Source organism: Budorcas taxicolor, chromosome 2 (assembly GCF_023091745.1).
Source record: "Budorcas taxicolor isolate Tak-1 chromosome 2, Takin1.1, whole genome shotgun sequence".
NCBI classification, from domain to species: Eukaryota; Metazoa; Chordata; class Mammalia; order Artiodactyla; family Bovidae; genus Budorcas; species Budorcas taxicolor.
The window spans coordinates 5,876,614-5,892,586 of NC_068911.1; the positions used below are offsets into that span (position 1 = coordinate 5,876,614).

General features: G+C 51.0%; 1 pseudogene; it reads left to right on the plus strand.

Moving 5' to 3' along the window:
* LOC128043637 (myosin-16-like) overlaps window positions 1-6,851 on the plus strand; it is a 40,005-nt pseudogene extending 33,154 nt beyond the window's left edge.
* Window positions 6,852-15,973: the final 9,122 nt, after the last annotated feature.

Sequence of the window (15,973 nt, forward strand, 5' to 3'; positions counted from 1 at the left end):
ACCAGAGCCCCCAGCTGCCCCTGGGGTCCACCTGCGGCTAATGGGAGATCGGTCTGCCCTGGGCTCACGCGTCTCTCGGGAGCAGGCGCTCCATAACGGAGTTGATGATCACTCACATCATCAACTCGGCCCGGAAGTGATGGCAGAGAACCAGCTCTGTTCAGCTGCTCCGACCCGCCTCGTGGGACACACACGTGCATCTTTCCAGGAAACCCTTGACAACCTGGGCTGAGGACAAGGCGAACCACCTGACCAAGACCGACAGCAAGCTCAGCAGCCAGATCCACGAGGCAGTGCCCCGCCCCTGGGCCTGATTCTGCACCCTGATGGCCGGGTCTGTCCATTCTGGGAACCAGAAAGCAAGGGGCTTTCTGATGCCACAGCGAAGGAACCTGACCCAGTCTGGTTCTTTACTGCATTCTGGCCTCATATACCCCTCACCCCTGCCACACACACAACTCTACTTTCTCTTGCATTTTTTGTCTCCGCAGCCGGAGGATAACTGGAAACAGAAAAAGAAAATTTGGCTGGAAGTGGAAAAGGCTCGCTGGAAAGCTGAGAGTGACCTGAAGATTACCACCGACCATCTCAATGAGATGGAGTGGTCCAAGCTAGATCTCCAGGAGGTGGTGAAAAAGAAAAGTACGCACTCTTTCATTTCGCCTGCAGCAGTGTTAGCAACACCGAGCACTTCCTGGACAGCCTGTGCTCAGGGCTTTGTGTACTAAACGCACTTCCCCAGCACCCACTCTGTGCCAGGCACTGTGCCCGGCACGGAGGATTCGGGAGGAACGAGTAGGTGCTCCCTGTGCTCAGGGAGCTCCCAGCCTCACACAGGGCCATGGACACTGGACAAGAGGCTGATAGTAAGCAAAGCAGCCACCCCAGAGGGAGGGAATCTGCGCAGAAGCCTACAAACTGAGCTGTCCGTGATCACGAGGCGTGGAGGGGGTATGTTAGCAGCGTCACCCTGGGAATAACGCGGAGGACAGGTGGGGTGAGAAAAGCTGGCAGCAGGAAGACAACTGGGAAGCTGCTGCAACAGTCCAAGCATAAACCAGAACTGAGTCAGAGGCCATGGGGAAGGGAGAGAAGGAGGCAGTAAGGAGGGCCGTTGTGGGGCAGAAGCTGCACTCTGTCTTTGAAGCACATTCTGCCTAAGGCAGGTCTAAAGTGCCACTGGCTGCCCCGAGGGCGTGTGCAGTGAAATCCACCTCTCAGCACCGGGAGGCGCACCAGAAGGTACAGGAGACCCTGACCCATCCTCCCCATCCATCTGTGTGGTCTCTGGCCTCTTAGTTCTCACACGTGGCTCCTGACACATGGGACTCATGCATCAGGAGGAGACAGCCTTTTGCGGCAAGTTTTGGAAGGAACGTTTTCCCTAAAAAAAGTCAAGTGTTTTGTGCGATTCTGGGGTCTGTAGACTGTAAGCTGCGCCAGAGCAGTGAGTTCTGTCCGTTTTGTTCACTGACGAGTCCCTGGAATCCCAGGCGATGTCTGGCACCAGGAGGGACTCAGTAAGAAACAAAATAATAAGTGCACGAGTGGGAGGATCCGTGAGAAGCCAGTGGAGCAGAGTCTAGGGCTCGGGGGGGCGACTCATCTGTAGGGTGAGAAGGCCAGGGGTCGGGGTGACGGGGTCTCAGCAGGGTCAAGGTCTCCCTTGGCTCCACTCCCATGCTGGCTCACTGGCCCAGCCTCAGAGCTTTTCCTCGGGAGGGCAAACCTCCTCCGGCAGGAGGGATATGGAAATCAACTCTGTCAACTCAAGGAGAGGACGAGCAGTCTCTGAATTCCACACTGCAGAGGAAACTGAAGGAGCGCCAGGTCTATCCGGGGCGGAGGAGACCTGGCTCCCCTCCTGAAATGCACTGGCCTGGGCCTCGGCCCCTGCCTGCTGACCCGCTGCTACCACAGTCTTCGGAGACTGACTCACGTCTGCCTCACTCCGGCTTCAGTTTCAAGTCCTCATGGTGGCCGCAGGGCCCTCCACGAACTAGCCCTGCTCCCTCCCTAGCTCGTCACCCACTGTCCCCCCACCACTCTGTCCAGGCCAGTAGGCCGGCCCCCTGGCGGTGTTGTGCACACCCCAGCCTTCCTCCTGCCTCCCATCGCACACTCTCTGTGCCCTGCTTCCTTCTGCTTTTGACAGTGTCCCATACAGGCTAAGCTGCCATCTCTCATTTCCATCCTACAAGGCCAATGGGTAGGTCTCTAACCTCACACCGGAGAGAGAAATTGCTTTCTTTGCTTATTTGCCTGCTAGGCGTGAATCGAGGAGCTGCCGCAAGAGCTGGAGGCTGAGAGGGCAATGAGCCGAGGTGAGTGAAACACGTCCACTCTTCCTGGAGTCAAAAGACCCAGGGAAGCCACAGTCCAACCAGGCGTAGAAACTCCACCGGAAGCCAACAGAGAGGAGGACAAGGTTCCAGCTGGAAAGGCCTTGTTAGTGTCTTGAGCGCCTCCTGTGTGCCCGGCCCTGTGCTACACATGCACACCGATGATGACGAAAGATACACAGATGCTCTCCGTGCTGCCGTCCAAGCCGAGGTGGCAGGAGTAGCCTGGGCTCCTGAAGACAGGCCGAGGTGGGAAGGAGGTTCCAGGCAAAGGGGATCGACCTGCATGCGCAGGCACAGAGGTGTGAAGGGGAGAGCCAGGAGTGGAGGCAGGCTTGTGGGGAGGGATCCTACAGGGAGATGAATCCAAACACACACTCCAGCTTCAGCCCGATGTGGCGGGGGCAGGATGGGCACTAAGGCCCCCCAGACAGCTCCCTTTGCTGAGGGTAGGGGGCCGGAGGACAGACCCCCTGCAAGCGCAGGCCCCTGACCCCATAGATGCCACTCGGTCATCCCAGTCTTTACTAAAGGAAACGGGGGCTCTTGAACAGTCAGGGTCAGCGTCATTCACCTCCCTCGGGGGGAGAAACAACACAGCAACCTGTCCCGAGACCTGGAAGGCTTAAGTGACAGGCTGGAAGAGGCTGGGGGAGCCACATCTGCTGAGGTGCCATCCTCGGGGGGCCAGGACCCCCGAATCCTGCCCGCCTACTGGACAATGAGCAAGGGGATAAAGACCAGTTAGTTCTTGCTGAATTCCCAGGGCTACCTAGGGGAGAAAACAATTAATAATAGAGGACAGGCAAGAGGGGGCTGGTTCCATCCACTTTGCTCTGGGTTGCTCAGTTCAGTGGGTACAAGCGGGACTGAGACTGAACGCCTCAGGGGGGCCGGTGCTGGCCCGCCCAGGAGCCCTGCCTCTGCTCCGCCCCGGATGGAGCAGAACCGCAAGTGGGAGGTCAAGCTGCTACAGCTGCGGCGGGAGCCGGAGGGGGTGGCCCTGCAGAGTGCAGCGCGCAGGAAGTACATGGACTCCATGGCCGAGCTAACCGAGCACGTGGAGAACCTGCAGAGGGTGAAGTCCAAGCTGGAGAAGGACAAGCAGGGCGTGAAGGCCGAGATGGACGCCGACGTGGAGACCATGCAGAAGTCCAAGGTGAGGGGGACCCCTGCAGAGCCTTCTTGAATAATATCCCCCGAGGAGCCCCCTGACAGGCCTGAGGCACGATCTAGATGCTGTGAAGGGAATCAAGATGGACCCATCACAGACCCCACACGCTGGGGATATAACCTTGGCCAAGGTGCACCACCCAAGTGTGCCTCGGCTTCCCCATCCATAAAACAGGGGTACAGCCCGCCTCACAGTGCTCGTTAGGGCTACAACAGTCCCTGGCACATAAGGAAAAGCTCCATAAATGTGAGCTACTAGGATCTCCATGACATTAGGAGGACTGTATCCTTGAGGAGCTAGAGACGTAGGAGAGACAAGTGCAGTCACGGCCACGCTGAAAAAGCGATACATGGGAGGAAAGAAAATGAAGTCAGTCACTCAACATGCGTTTATCCAGCACCTGCCACAGGAAGAGTCTTTGTGTGACATGAGGGAAGTGAGGGGCTCCAGGGAAGTGGGGGGGCTCCAGAGGTGAGCAGGGATGAGGCTTCAGGGGCCCAGGTCCCAGCCAACAGGTATCTCCAAACTGCAGACACTCCAGAGAGACCACTGTAGCACGTTTTATCTGAGACTCCTGCTCTAATGCAGCATTTTCTTAGTGGGTGAGGTTAGCCGGGGCCCACAAGTGAGGGGCTATGTGCCAACCCAAAGGCTCTGGGTTTATGTTGATAGAAAACGGTGAGCTGCTGAGATATGAGTGTTCTAAAAGGATGAGGCAGGTGGCCAGGGAGGCTGCAAGAGGGCAGCCCAGCTGGGAAGCAGGGTGGGGCTGGCCTGGGCCTGCTCATTCCCCTACTGGGTCCATTCTTGCTGAGCAGATGAACACTGAGGCCCACATCTGAAAGCTGGAGGACAGCTGGCAGAGGCCAACGCGAAAGTGGCGGAGCTGGAGCAGAACCAGGTGGAAATCAACGCCATCAGGACCCACCTCCAGGGTGAGCTTGCCCTCCCCGCAGCTTCCTGAGGATGGAATGGGGATCCTCAAGGAACCTGAAAGAGGACACGGGTCCCCTCCTGGAGCCTCCCTGACCTTGGAAAACCCACATCCCCTGTGATGAGACATGGAGATTTTCTTCTGCCTGCTGAGTGCTTGCTCCAAGTAACATCTTTACAGCGTAAAAGGAAATAGGGAACTCTACTCACAACATTTTCATGTTGGTTCTCTCAGTCTCTCTGTGGGATCAACAGGAGGAGCAGTACTACTGATATAACACAATTTTCCAGCATTTTAAAACATGATCTGCCTACAAACATAAAGCAAACACGGGTCACTAATGAGGGAACTGGAAAGATGGTACAGCCACCTTTGAAAAGCATCTGAGGGGCCAAGGTTTACACAGCCAGTTGGGAAAGGAACGCTTCAGTAACTCTGACAAGTTAGATGCAAAACTGGTTCCTGTCCAACCGGGCAGTACTACTGCAACCGAAATTCTTTACATCTCTAGGTCAAAAATGATTTGCGACTCATGCATATGCAAGTTAACATCTAACTTTGCAGTCTGGGCCCTAGACAGGGGGCAACATTTGGGTCAAGCAAAAGCGTAGTTCCTTGGAGAGCTTCACACTCCTTAGGTGTGCCAGTTAGACACAGCTCTCAAGCACTGACTCCAGAGAACCTGGGGCATCATTTGGCCTTACTGCCCACATCCTCAATACTTTTAAAAATCAATTTCCCCACTGGATGGATAAGAAGAGTGAAATGGTGAGGTTGGGGGTGAATCGATCACAAAACTGAAGACTTACAGGGCAGAGCTGGAAACCCTTGGCATCCTCTGGCTCCAGAAATCAGTCCTCAGATGACAGGAGGGGGTTCAGGGGTATGACGAATGGATTTTTCAAAGTAAACATTCTTGGCCTCACTGTTGTCTCCAAACTTGTGTGTCCCTTGCCAGGGGCTGGGCGCCTCGTTATCTGCAGCCACTTGTCCCACGCACATCACCTGGACAGTGGGGACCCTTGGGCACTTGCGCCCTGCCTGGGCCCCCTTGATTTGGGCAGCGGAGGTGGGGGTCACCGTGCTCCCCATCCCAGCCCCGCCAGCCAAGCTGCCATATTGATGGGTTCTCCAAGAGCCGGGCTTGGCACCTGGCTCCACATTTCTGTCCCCTTCTCGCTCAGCTGAAAACGGTGAGCTGACCTGGGAGTATGAAGATTCCCAGAGCCCACTCAACCAGATGCTGCGGATAAAGACATCCTTGACATTGCAGGGGACGACTACAAGCGGTAGCTGGATGAAGAGCCCAAGGTTGGCTTGGGGATGAGGTCGGGGTCAACAGTGCTGCCTCCTTGAAGAAAGTCGTATGTTATGAAGACGCAGAAGGAATGTGAAAATTATCTGATTCCACAGCGAGTAAAAAAGTTAACTACAAAGCCAGAGCATGTGTGTGGGCGCACGAGGCTAATTAAATGAAAGAAATTATGTATCCTCGTGGACGGTAATGGGGAGAAAGCAAGGAAAATTAAACCTCGGTGGTTTGGGTTACAGACTCCTATGTCTTTTCACCTCTTGCTGCACTGTTGGTCAACATCACATATCTTTAAGTGATGGTCCCAGGTGCCACAGAGACCAGGGGGGCTCTGCCAGGCCGGACTGGCCCCCACAGGCCTGCAGCACGGCCGAGGTGAGTCTCGCCAACACCAAGCACGACCTGGACCTGTTTGACCCTACTATCATTCGCTGCCAGCTCTGGGCCCACCACACTGACTCTGTCAGTCACCCAGGCACCCGCCACCCTTCCCAAAAGCCTGGCTAAAGGTCAGGCTTACAGGAAATGATTCTAACTAAAACGACACTATGGCCCCACTGGGAAGACGAGGGGGTGGGAAATGAGGGACAGAGGCCAGAGAAAGCTCCAAAACCACACCTTCCACAGCAGGGCACCAAGAGTTAATGCCTAAAACCACACAGAGCACACTTCATTTATAAACAGGGGCATCAGAGCCCAAAACCGTCAGCCAAAAGTGCTGCAGGCGGGCGTCCGTGATGACCTGGAGCGTGCCCCTGACCCAGGGCCGCTGTGTCTCCCGACGAGCCTTGCAGAGTGACTGAACTCAGGATGTCTGGGCAGAAGCAGAAACAATGCACATTTAACCAGATCAAGCCAGCTTTACGCCCCGTTTTCCACCGTGCGTTGGTCACAGGAGGAGCAGGCCAACCAGATGCTGGCCCGCTACAGAAGACGGCACACAAGCTGGGTGATGCCGAGGAGTGGGCGGGCACGGCGGAGACCGCCCTCAGCAAGCTGCGCTCCAGACCTCTTGCAGCCGGCAAGGGCATCACCTCCTGGAGATCATCCAGGTGTTGGGGCTCCTCCAAGACGCCGTCTGAGGAGTGAGGGCCCACGGCCCCAGCCCATAGCCGGTAGGTGTGGACTCCGTGCTCTGCGGAGAAGGCGATGGCACCCCACTCTATTACTCTTGCCCGGAGAATCCCATGGATGGAGGAGCCTGGTGGGCTGCAGTCTATGGGGTCGCTAAGAGTCAGACACAATTGAGCGATTTCACTTTCACTTTCCTGCATTGGAGAAGGAAATGGCAACCCACTCCAGTGTTCTTGCCTGGAGAATCCCAGGGCCGGGGAGCCTGGTGGGCTGCTGTGTGTGGGGTCGCGCAGAGTCGGCCAAGACTGAAGCGACTCAGCAGTGGCAGCAGCCGAGCTCCAAGCTCACCTGCTCTGCTTTGCTCTTTCCAACTTCTCTTGGATTCAGGCTAAGTTTTTCCTTACCGTTTGCTTAGGGAGGGAATAAAAAAATAGGACGAAGAATCTTTTTCTTAGTTCTGACTCTTAAATACTGGTTCTCTCAGAAAGTTAAGGAAACCAGTGGCTTGCCTCTGGATGAGTCCAACGATTAACACGTAACCTCCTTTCAGGGCAAAAATCTCAACGGGGTCCCTTCTGTTGAGCTCCCCTCTCTTGGTGGGGTTACTCCTGAGGCTCCCCGCACCACCCAGACTCGGGAGGCATTGCAGCCCCTTCTACCTAGGTCTAGCTTCCAGGATCAGGCACCATGCGCACTGGCTTGGTGACTGGTTGTGCCTGGGGTCTGCTGGCCCTGGTCCAGTTGCCCTGTCTTCATGTCACCATCCTGTCACCATGGCGCAGTCCTGCCAACAGCATCCAGAGGTGATGAGGTGGAGCCCCTGGGGTCTGCTCTCTGTGTCCTGGCTCATTGGGTCTTTAACCCCATATCCCAGGCCTATCCAGGCATGCCAGGACCAAAGAAGGTGTCCCTAAAGCCTTATAACCTAGCAGAGGATGAACCAGGTAGGACCCGGTGATGCCCATTACAAGGAAGAAAAAGCAGCCCATGCGCCTGAGGGCGCTGTCTTTCTAGCAGGAAGGCGATAAAGATATTAGAACTCCCAGCGCTGGCCCACAAGGATCTTCTCACCCTCTCTCTCTTTTTCCTGCCAGCATGATACATATCTCAACAGCAGACCACTGAGAGGAAAAAATATGTGAAAAATGGAAAACTGGGCCTATCCCGAGACTATGCAAAGGAAAGTGCAAGCCAGAAAGAGACAGGTGCAAAAGAATAAAGATAGCTGTGGGGGCGAGAGGCTCGGGGATGTAAATACCTGGCCATTAGAGGCAGTAAAATTAGCATGGCTCCTCTGAGAGACAGCACCAAGCACAAGCATTTGGATAACAGTAACTGTGGGTCTGATTTAGCTGAGATCCTACATGTTCATGTCAAGGATGGAATGTGTAATGTCTGTGGGACCTGGCTGTTCTCTAGAAGTAATTTCTCAGGTGGACAATTTTAATACTGTGTCCCCATGAATCTTAAATAGAAGAAACATGAAAAACAGGCTGACTGAAGATTGTTTTTAAGTGAAGAATTTTTTCCTGAGACTTCCAAACCCAAAGGCAATTTTTACAGTATACCAGGGTCCTGTGGTGACCCTGTGTCCTCATTCACAGGCTTGTATATCAGGGATATGAAGACAGAGAGCTGAGATAGTTACAGGATGCCCTGAAGGGATGGTAAGATCCATCCAGGCTGATGACCCAAAGGCCTCCCAACACACACCCTGCCTCACCTGTCTCCCCGGATGCTCAGACACAGGCAGGTCAGCTCTGTGAGGGCAGATGGTTTTGGGTACTGTATTTCACTGCCGTTAATCAGCAATGAGAAAGTGCCAGACCCAAAGAGGCAACAGAGTAAATATGGTAAACACAGGTGGAGTGAATGCCTCCCAAAGAAATGCAGTGCTTTCTGACATTGCACAGAGCGCTTCCTAAAATCAGGCTGGGGACTTCCCTGATGGTCCAGGGGTTAAGAATCTGCCTTGCATTGCAGGGGATGTGGGTTCAGTTCCTGGATGGGGAACCAAGATCCCACATGCACTAAGACCCCGTGCTGCAACAACTCAGCCTATGGGATGACCTGAGGCAGCCAAGTAAATAAATAAATGAACATCTTTAAAATAAAAGAAAATCAGGTCCCTGCCCACTGGCGGAATCCACTTGCCAACCCTGGTGCTGATACCCAGGACCCTGCAGAACCACCTGAATGGAAGAGAGATCTCACGGTCTCTCCGAGTCACTCTTCCATTCCTGGGTCCTTCAGTCTTCCCAAGTGTGACCGGATTTCCTTGTCATCTTCCGGCACTTCTCAACCCCATTCCTCTCCTTTCTGTCCTAGTCTTTGGGGTGCAGGGGCAGAGGCCTCGGAAAGACCCCTGCCCCAGCCCTCTGGAGAAGGGGGCTTCCCTTTGAATCTCACCACCGGACCTCTCTTCAATGCACTGGCAGACAGAAGTCACTGTTCGGGCTGCTGGAGGAAGGGACAGTAATATTCTGTTCGGGGTGCCCACATCATCCTTGTGATGTTTCTAAACTTGGCACGCCAGACACAAATACGCCAATGTGAAAACACTGCCCTCTGGTGGTGGGGGCTCCAAATGCTGGGTGTGACTAACCAGGGAGACCCCAAATCACACAATCTAAGAATGATTATATATTAGAATTTTACGGACTTCCTTGGTGGTCAAGTGGCTCAGCCTCCATGCTCCCAGTGCAGGGGGCCCAGGTTTGATCCCTGGTCAGGGAACTAGAGCTCACACGCCACAACTAAGTTTCCACAGGACACAAAATCCCATGTGCCGCAACGGAAGACCTTTAGTGCTGCAACAGACTGAAGATCCAGAGTGCTCCCACTAAGGCCCAGCGCAGCCAAATAAGGAAATAAATACTTGTGTGTGGGGGGGGGGGGGGGCGGGGGTTAGACCTGGAAGGCACATTTAGAGGGTAGCGAGTCCAGCCTTTGGCTAATTTGGGATTCCCTTTCATAGCATCCCTGAAAAGGAAATGGTAATCCAACTTGAACTCTTCCAGTGGAAAAAGGCAGTCCATTGCAGTTCTGGCTGACAGTCATGGTTCAAAAGTCCCACTCAGTACTGAATCGTAATATGTCTCCCCTAGTTTGACCTTATTTCGATCTAGTCTTCACCTCTGTAATTACACAAAATAAGTCTAATTCTTATGCATTGAAGTCAGACAGATATGGTTTCCACTTCCCTACTAGTATGACCTTGGGCAACTTAACCTATCTTACCTCCTGCTTTCTTGACTGTTAAATGAGGAATAATAACAGCATCTGCCTCGTAGGAATGTGAAGTTTAAACAAGATAACTTGGCACAGCGCCCATTATGCTAACGCTGAAGCATTTGCCAAGTTCCTTCTAGCATTCCATACGACTTCCGCAGCTGACCCTCCCCGGGAGGCTCTCCTAGGCTGTTAGTCTGGTAGCTGACGGCAGCGAGCCTCTTGCTGGAGAGATGCAAGGGGCATCCATGAGGTTTAGACCTGGAGGACAGCCCACACGTGGAGCAGCTCCTCACTCTGCTGGGGAGAGTGGGGCCCCAGACAGAGGCAGGCTCAGTGACTTGCCCAAGACCATTCAGTTAAGGCAGAGAGAGAAATAATTCTTCATGGCAGGGGATGAGATGAAGTTTCTGACCCAGTATTTATATTAAAAACACACACACAACAGACTTCAGTTAGCCACATTTGCTGTTTTTGCCTGAAAGTGTTAGTTGCTCAGTTATGTCCAACTCTTTGGAACCCCATGGACTGTAGCCCACCAGGCCCCTCTGTCCATGGGGATTCTCCAGGCAAGAATGCTGGAGCGGGTTTCCATTCCCTCCTCCAGGAGACCTTCCAGACCCAGGGATCGAACCGGGGTCTCCTGCATTGCAGGCGGATTCTTTACCAGCTGAGCCACCAGGGAAGCCCACTGTTTTTGCCTAAGGGTATGTAATTTCAGCATGACTTGAAGAGCTACGAGGGTATAATCTATGCAGTCTTGCAAAATAATATTAATTCTTATCCATGACGACTGAAACCAGGGCACTGGCACCATGTTCTGTAGAGTAAGTGGAGCAAACGTTTATTTAGATGGTTTTGCTAAATGTTTTGGGATAGTTTTTAAGATTGCTAAGTTTTGTATCACTGGCTATATTAAGTATATATGTTTTATTTCCTATATTCTTGAAGCTCTGGCACCTGGGGCCTCCCTGGCTGGGGAGACGCTGCCTCTCCCAGGGCTGCCGATTCTGAGGGACAGCAAACGGCTCTCCTGCACAGGCTCACCAACCCAGAGCCCACGCTCTGAACCACCTCCTCTGCCCTGTTCACGTACCTTGGGAGGCAGTACTTCCCTCCCTAATCATCCCAGCACCAGGACCAGACGAGGGACCGCCCCTCCGCCCCACAGCCCACTGAAGTTACCCCACCAGCCAATCCTAACCCTGTTCACCCAGCTGCCCCCTTTCCTTCCTGTGGGAACCATAATGAAAGCTCATGCGCCTGCTTTCCCCTTGCTCCTCTGGCTCCTGACCAACCCTGGGGCTTCCCCCACAAGGCTCTGTGTGGCATGTCATGCCGTACCTTCTGCTTCCAGGGACCGGTCTCTGAGTGAATAAACTTCCTTCTTCATGACAATCGTTTCCACATCTGTGTATCTTCCCATACCTGATTGAAGCAAATCCCAGGGACATTTGAAGGTGCATATACCAATTAGCTTCCTCATCCTCCTTTCACATGCAAACCAATCCTGGGTCCTTGGAGGGAACCCAGCAGGTTCTGGGTCAACCCCCAGGGAGCACAACTTTGGGTGTTTCCAGAAATCACAAAGACTGCTGCCCTTCCACCCACTCGCTACCAGGAACTGAGGTTGGAAATCTGCTGTGAAAAGGCCAACCTTGAGGTATGGCAAATCCGCAAGACTGGAAGGCTATTGCTGGCCATTATAAGGGACTGTTCTCTCTTCTGAACCCTGAAAGCTGGCTTAGGCTAATGAAAAATGTATCCTGAGGTTTTAGAGCAGTGATCCCGTAATACTTTTTTTCTACATTTTTAAAAAACCAACTTTTAGGAGCTTCCCTGGCAGCTCAGTGGTAAGGAATCCACCTACCAGTGCAGGAGACATGGGTTCGATCCTGGTCCAGGGAGATCCCAAATGCGCCAGAGCAACTAAGCCCGGGCGCCACAACTACTGAGCCTGCGCTCCTCAGCCTGGGGGCCGCAACTACTGCAGCCCGCGTGCCTAGAGCCCACGCTCCGCAACAAGAGAGGCCACTGCAACAAGCCCAGGCACCGCAGCTAGAGAGTAGTCTCTGCTCTCCACAGCTGGAGGAAAACCCCACGCAGCAGTGAAGACCCAGCACAGCCAAAAATAAAATAAATACAATTAAAAAAAAAGATATCACTAAAAACCTTCTAAACACCTATAAAACAATTCTTTAAACATCACTGATTATGTAATTATTTAACGCTTAATGACCTCCATAGTGATTACATTTGTTGAGCAGTACATGACATGCACTATATTTGATGAGAATTAAATATTACCTTTAATAGACACGTACCAAAAAGCAAATAAACAATGTAAATGATTAAAAGATATATCATTAATGCAATAGGATTTAGCAAAATAAATATGACCAATCAGGTAATTTTTTTAATGGTTATTGGGACCTCCCTGATGGTCCAGTGGTTAAAACTCTGCACTTTCACTGGCAGAGGCAACTAAGATCCCATATGCCACATGGGGAATCCACATGCCACTTGGGGAACTAAGATCCCACATGCCACATGGGGTGGCCAAAATTTTTAAAAAAAATGAATCCAAGAGAAGACCTGAGAACTATTATCCTTATTTGACGGAAACTTACAGAAGTTGACTGACTTGCCCAAAGTTACATACGTACTGTAGCTGGTAAACTGCAGAGTCAGAGTTTGAACCCAGTTCTATTTATCTCCAAAGTTAATGAACTCTTTTAAGCTATCATACTATCTTTTTTTTTTTATAATAGATTGCATAAAAAACATTTTTAAAATGTGTTAGAAACAAAATGTGTAAGAAGTGGCCCTTCAGGAGATTTACAGGCTGGTGACTACAGATTTCACTTAACAAGTTAGGAAAATTATACTTTGTATTCATAAGTATGCTTATATACTTGCTCTTCTAAGTATGGTATTGTTGACAGTATGCTATTTACATACATCTGAGACTATCTTACATCCCTAGACACCCCATAAACTGGTCCCATCCCTGTGCTGTGGAAATGAACTGGACGATCACCCTTTGAACCACTTTGCTGAACACCTGAAACTAACACAACATTGTAAATCAGCTATGCGTTAGTCGCTCAGTCATGTCTGACTCCATGGACTGTAGCCGGCTCCTCTCTCCATGGGATTCTCCAGGCAAGAATACTGGAGTGGGTAGCCATTTCCTTCTCCAGGGGATCTTCCCTACCCAGGGACTGAACCTGGGTCTCCTACATTGTAGGCAGATTCATTACGGTTTGAGCCACCAGGGAAGCCATCTGAGACTGTCTTACTTCCCTAGACACCCCATAAACTGGTCCCACCCCTTTGCTACAGAAATGAACTGGATGATCAGCCTAGAGTGGAAAAATCTGCATGCAATTTTCAATCCCTATGCACTGAGTTGTATAAGACCTTTTCTCCAGGAAATTTTCCCTCCTTAGGACCATATCCAGCACTTGGGACAATATCTAAATCATAAGGATTAATAACACAGAGCATGCATGCATTTATGGTTTTGTCCTTTTGTTAACTTTTTTTTTTTTTAACTTTTTGGCCACATCACATGACATGTGGGATCTTAGTTCAGGGCCAGGGATCAAATGCACACCTCCTGGAGTGGAATCACAGAGTCTTAACCACTGGGCCACCAGAGAAGTCCCTGTTAATTTGTAAGTTTTATAGGCATTGATTCAATAATATTTTCAAGAGTCTTGTGGGGAATAGGTGGCTAGCGGTAACCCATGCAAGAGACAGAAGTGGAGGCAGATTGGCAGTAAGTGCTCACGGTCATTCAGCTGGTGGCACAAACAAGAACCAATCTTCTTATTCTCCAAATCCACATTCCAGATACTGTATCAAAGGTTTCCTGAAGAGAATGAAATTCTTAGATCTTTGCAAACACATAATCTTTCCAACGTATGATTGGTTATGTTCTTGATGTTCCTATCTGTACAAACCCCCTTTCCCATTCACAACTGGGAGTGACCAATTGAAATCTCAAGACTGTTTCCTTTATTCATCGTTTCATTCAACAGACATTAACCAGGCACTTCCAGGTTCGAGATACTATGCATCTCCTTCTACTTAAGACATCTGTGAGCTGGTTTCACCCTAGTCTCTAAGTTCCTTGAGGACAGTGGACTTTCACCCAACTCTTCTGTACACTGCACAAAATGCCTGACAATACTTGGCACTTGGTGAATACCCGCTGGTTGATGACTTGAAGCTGATCAAAACTCCCATCTAGTCCTATTCCAATTCCAACTGAGGGGGATGGGACAAGACGGCAGAGTAGTAGGACCTTGAGTTCACTGCCTCTAAAGAGCTCATCAAAATTACAGCTAATTGCTAAACGGCCTTCGATAAAGAAGACTGGAACCTACCAAAAAAGAGATCCTACATCCAGACATAAAGAAGAAAGCACAATGAGACAGGAGAGGCACGCTCTTGACAAAATCAATTCCAAATCAATCAATAATGCAAATGAAATCATCCATAGCAGTGTCCAACCGCTCCCTTCCTCCTGTTTCCCATTTCTAAGTACCAACTTCCCTGGAATTGATTTTTTAAAGGGCACAGTCCTCATATTGGATACTAGATTAGGGTCATCACAGTAGTCTAAAAACCACACACTAAGAATAACTTGTGAAGTGAAGTCGCTTAGTCATGTCCGACTCTTTGCGACCCCATGGATTGTAGCCTACCAGGCTCCTCTGTCCGTGGGATTTTCCAGGCAATAGTACTGGAGTGGATTGCCATTTCCTTCTCCAGGGGATCTTCCCAACCCAGGGGTCGAACCCTTGTCTCCTGCATTGTAGACAGACGCTTTACCGTCTGAGCCATTCCAAGGTTCTTACACCAGACCATGATGGGATTAGGGGGCGATGTTCTGGACTAGGAATTATGTCAGCATTGCCATTGATTTCCATCAAAATCTTCCCGGAGTCTCAAAAACCTCTGGCCCTGTTTCCTCAGTTATTGAACATGATGGTTTCACTTAAGAGCCCAGTCTACCACCCAGAATGGCTCATAAAATATGAAAGAAAATGCATTGAATGGTAAGCTTTGTTTAGGCTGAAATGCAAAATGTTAACTCAAAAGATAGAATCAGTGATTAACATTAAAATGTCTCATTGTTACTCTTCTGGGGCTAAATTATTTCTTACCGTGTCATTTATCATAAAGAGTCTGGTATTACTGATTTGTATGTATCCCTCTCATTTACCCAGTGTACAAACCCCTTCACAGAAGGAACTGTCCTTTGTAAAGAGGTGGGATCTAACTAAAACACTGATGGTATTTTGACCCTGGGTAACAACTCTACATCCGGATTCGTTCATCTGACTTGGAGACATAGGAGGAATCCTCGCTTCCACGTGCGGTCCTTCGCCTGCCAGGATGCTGTCTCCAGGAGGGAATAATTAACTGAAAATGATCTTTCCACTCTCAATGTGCCCTATAACGCCCTGGGACCAAAGATAACTATTTATTCCAGGGCATTAGCGCTGAATAAACAGCTCCAGAGAAGACAGTATGTGTGGCTGTGAAGTCGGGAATCTGACAAGTTCACTGTGGTGAACATCACCTGACAAGTTTCCGGGTCAATCACCCCAGGGACAGGAGAGCTGGTCCATAATTTCTGACTTCAAGGGCAGCCAGTCTGGTGGAAAGAGGGGTTCAGGTCACTGTCTTCGTGAGTTTGGGGGACGGCTGAACTCCCCCAACTCCTGGGTCCTGTGGCGCCAGCTCGGGAGCAGGGAACGATTCTGACCCAAGAAGGGTAGAGAACGTTCCTTGGAGAGACCTCCACAGAGGGAGGGCGGGCTCTGAAGAGGCCTCCTCACAGAGGGAGGAAAAAAAAGTAGGGATTTGTCCGTCCGTTTGGCTCAAAAGGT